Source organism: Charadrius vociferus, unplaced genomic scaffold (assembly GCF_000708025.1).
Source record: "Charadrius vociferus isolate BGI_N301 unplaced genomic scaffold, ASM70802v2 scaffold459, whole genome shotgun sequence".
Classification (NCBI taxonomy): Eukaryota; Metazoa; Chordata; class Aves; order Charadriiformes; family Charadriidae; genus Charadrius; species Charadrius vociferus.
Window position 1 is genome coordinate 2,111,466 of NW_009650249.1, and position 4,855 is coordinate 2,116,320.

The following is a 4,855-nucleotide window of genomic DNA, read 5'->3' on the forward strand; positions in this document are numbered from 1 at the left end:
GAAGAGCGGATGCGAAGCAAATAGCAAACGCGGAGCTGGGAGAAGGAAATCGCTCCCCACAAAACACAATCAGGCTGCGGGACTGCAAGAAGAAGTCATGCGGACTGAGAAGGTAGCAAGCTTCCAAAGGGCTTAGTCATGTAATTGCCCATCGAGAAAATCCAGCGTTGATGTATTTAATGATAACAAACAAGCTGGAAAGCTTAATCAGCCTCCTGCTTCGGAGCTCGAATGAATAGAAATCGGGCTGAGACATGGTGTGGGGGATGATCTCCCAGAAGGGGAGCCTCACAAGCACTCACCAAGAGGTGGTGTTGCTCCTACCAGTGACAGCATGTGGGGACAACATGCCACCAGCGGATGTCAAATGTCCCCAGGGAGAGCTTACCTGCCCAACTGATGGGGCAGCACTGGCAGAGGGACCCCTGTGTCCCATCCCCTTGCTCCTGGTGGCTCTCTACACCCTCCCGGGGGCCCGCAGAGCAGGGAGGTGTAAGGATCTAGCTTGGATCTTGGGGTGATCTAGCCAGACCATACATAGGTACAATCCCATGACTCCCCAGGCTGCACCTGGCCTGGGACACGTTTGGAGGGACAGCCACTGTGAGTGGGACACCCTGAGCAGGGACAAGTCTCCACTACGACTTGGCAAGCGCTGGCCAAGAGCAGCCCTGGAGCCTGCCAGCTCCCTTCCAGCTGGGTATCAACCAAGCCATGGCCAGCAGCCCGGGCTCAGCAGGGACACCACTGCCACCTCCCTCTCAGGAGGAAGATGCCACCACCTGAACTCTCCTGCCTGCAGCTGCTTTGCTGAGCTGCAGGATTTTTCGGATCACAGCTCCTGGGGCTGCGCTCAACCCAACTGCTGTCCCCCCGTAGTGCAGCCCTACCCGCCCGCAAGGCTCTTGGCGGGGGGGAAAGGCTGTTCACACCCCAAAAGCTCATTTATTTTCTCCACCAGCATCTATCAGAGCTCCTGTTTGCTCTGCAGCTCTGGTGTCCGGGTCCCTACGGGGTTTGGCACCTGGTTAAAGAGGCTGATGAAAAGGTAGGAACGTGGACCAGGGCTCAGCCCCACTCCTCACTGCCGTGACACGTCTCACCAGCGAGGGCCAGGGGGAAAACCCATGTGGTATATAAAACAAACAAGAATTTCCTTTTTCCTGGTTTATAGCTGTTATCAAGGGTTTTTGTGTGGCTGCTTTTTCTGTGGGTTTCTCAATTACCTTCTCATTAATAGACTATATCAGTGGGGTGGCAGAGGGGCACCCAAGGATCCTTCCCAACAGCACTCGCCTGGTGTGCTCGTGACCCTGCCAAAAACATTTCTTGCTGCCTGGTCTCTGGAGAAAACACCTTCTTGACCCCCATAAGAGTGAGAAGTCCTGTGTGTCTCTTCTCGTGCTGGATTTAACCCGCTTTGGATCCCATAAATCCATCCTGGATTTACCTTCACTTCTCCAGGGCATTTTTCGCTGCCTGCCTCTGGTTGTCCTCTTCTGCGGTGGCTCTGTGAGCCGTGACAAACTGGAGGAAGGACAGCAGAGGACATCACTGGGATGCAGAGGAAGGCATTGGCACGGCTGTTTTCTAACCGTGGGAGGTGTGGCACGGCTTTGCCAGCTGCCTTCCTGCACACAGAGAGGAAATAGTGGGATTCGTTGATAATGACCCTCAGGACATCACCTAGAGCTGTCGTTGCACCCAGGATAGGGGGCTCCATGTCAGGCTCGGTACAACCCTGAGCGCAAGCGACTGGTGGGAGTTGCTTAAAAATGTTAATTTTAGGGGGGTGTATTTTTGCAAGAAAAATCGACTTTCCAGCCAAAATTAAACTTTCAGACTCTACTGTTGTGAGGTGGGTCTGCAGCCAGAATTTTCTTCAGCTTGCCGTAACCGCAACATTTCACCAGCCGCTTTTAGAAACTTGGCTGCTGACTCCTGAAAATGTCTGCGCTGGGTTTCTCAACAAGAGCGTGGAAACCCGTAGGCGAAAAATGTCGGTGAAAACCACGGTTTTTATCTGATCGCTGAAAGCTGCTGCAGAAACGAAGGGACGTTTCCCGTCTAGGTCCACTGATGACGACAAGTCCAGCCCGGAAAGCATTTATGTGCGCGCCCTGAATCTGCGTGCGTGTGGGACTGAGCTCTAACGGGGAAGGTCGCATGGGGAAGGTCCACAATTTTAGGTCTCTGGCCATGCTTGCAAAGCAGCTGATGGAGCAATGGATGGGTCAGCACACACCCCATGTTCATGAACAAGTATTAAAGCTGCCCCGCTGCAGGGGCTGGTCATTATGTTTTGTCTCAAGGCACCATGGTTTGATGAAACACTGTCTCAGTGACGAAGCTGAACGATGTAGTTGGCTCTTGAAGCTGTTTGGTCAAACTGGCACGTTTTGAAAGTATCCTGCGTGAAAATCTCAGCAGGTTGTGGCTTGGTTTAGAAAAGATCGAGTGATTCAGTGGATTTTTTTTTTTCTGGTGCCCAACAAAATTTTGCTGCCCCACTGAAGAACTTGGCACTGGGGGGGAGACACCCTTTCCTCCCACCTGGCTTTTCATTTCAGAGACCAAGTTGTCATTGAAATAAAAGTGCTGGATGTCCCTAGACTTCCCTGAGGCTGGGGACAGCTGGGTCTACCTGGGGACAGTACTGAAGCCACTCATCTCTGATTTATGGAGTCACTCAATCTATTTTCTTTTCCAGCTGAATCCCCTGTCCTGCACATGTGTTTTCTCCATCGAGCTGTGGGAAGCTCTGCTTCGAGGAGTATGAATCACAGCAGCGCTGGTTTATTTGCTCTTAGCCTAGAAGGCTCCTTCAAAGAGAAGATACTGCCATGTTGGGCATTGTGCCACCAGGAACAGAGTCTGGGCTGAACGTGGATGGAGAGTCTGAATTTGGGCATTTGGCTTTGGGTGTGTAAGTTTGATGTTTAACGAAGAGTGCAGTTGACTGAAGCCCCTTCCATAGTCAAGAGGGAGAAATGTGCTTCTAGTGAGTCATTTGGAGGTTAGGAGGTCATCAACCACTTCTGGAGGCACCTTTTTCTCTTTGTAGACTGAAGACGAAGCCCAGGACAGCCGGGAGCTTGGGCAAGGTCTGAGGGGCAAAAGCGAGGACAGCAGCGGTGGGAGGCAGAAGAGGCTGCGGGAGGGACGGAGGTGCTGGAGGTGAGACCCAAACTCCGACTCAGTCCCATAGCCACAGAGCTGCGTGTCCACATGTGCCATTTCTCTGCGCCTTTCTTCCTAAACCGAATAAACTAACTGGCATAAGCGGGTTTTAACCACTAATACTTCATCCACAGGAGGACTCCTTCCCTCCCCCTCTCATTATACCAGTATAAATGTAATTATCCCAGGTATAATTAACAGAAACCATGTTTCTAGTGTCAGCAAGCAGCCTGGGTGTGTGCTGCAACCCGCCGCGGCGTAGCTGTTATCTCTGGCTCACAGCGGAGGGTCAGCGCAGCTTGGGGACCTCTGTGGTACCGCCAGCACGATAGCTCAGAGCCAGGAGGCCCCACCAGCAAGGTGGGGTGCTGAGGTTGCCAGTTTGCAAGCACAGCACCCCAAAACCTGGCCAGCAGAAGCAGGTAGGGACCTGCCAGCCTTCCTTCCCCCGGGCTCCACAGTGAGGACACGGAGTGGGAAAGATCTCCTGACCTCTCGCGCTTCGCAGCCCAAATATTCGTCACCCAAGAGTCAGCTCTGATGCCTTGTACCAGCCCAGGATGTTCAGGAGATGTTGCAGAATTCAACCAAAGGAGAAGGGTGTCTGGACAGATTTATTTACTCCAGTGCCAAGATGACACAGTTTCACTATTCACGTCCCTGCTACACCAAGAGGTTGCCATTGTTCACACCAGTGGCATTTTGGGGACGTTGCATGGTCCACCATGGCATGGTAGAGCCAGGTTAAGGGCTCTACGAGCTGGAAGATGGAGAATTGATTTGGCCTCACCTCACGAGCGTGCTTCTGAGGGGCTAACTGCGTCACCAAGGCAGTTTCCCTGTAACAGGGCAGCGCAGCTCGGCAGAATAAGCTGCATCTTGGTTAGGGACGCTCGCCAGAAGAACCTGCTGATGTTCCTATTCCAGTGAAGAGCCTGGGGGTGGCCAGGCTTCGCTAACAGGAGCTACTCGTTACACAGGAACCACACTGGAGCTGTTCCTGGGGTGTTCAGGGCCCGGCAGGGCTGCGTGGCAGCAGGGCAGGGGGGGTCCATGCCAGGTGCCACGCACACGTTTGGGCAACACGCTGCTGCGGCGCGGGCAGCTGAACCCAGCAGAGCTGAGTTTGTCACAGTGGGGTTTTGCCAGGGCAAATAAGCCACGCCGGTGCTGGCCAAAGAAAGCTTTGGGTGGCTGTGCAAGGCTTGGCTTAAAAACCAGCATCAACAGCAAAGCAAGCCTTTGCTATCTCTTTATCCTGAAGGTCCACTGTCATGCTCAGCCTCGGGTACTCAGCACCTCCCAGGCTGCAGCCACGAGCTGTATCTCCCCAGGGTTTTGGGGCGCAGCCGGGGTGAGGCCCCGCTTCCCTGCAAGCCCTGGCTGGCTGGGCTGCACAGGCCAGCAGCACAGGCGCCTGGAAAAGGCAGCATGGCAGCGGAGACACCCATCACCCCGGCAGCCCTTTTGGGGAGAAAACGGATGCAAGCCACGCAGCCAGATCTCAGCTGGATCCAGCCCTGCTTGTGCTTTAATGACGGTGATAAACCCGGCTTGAAGTAACTTCTTGTACCTGAAACCACAACCCACTTGCTTTGCCCACAAAAGCTCAGACTTCAGGGAAATCTCTCGCCGAGCCCCGTGCAGTCTGCGGGACCCCGTCGGCCGCCGAAAC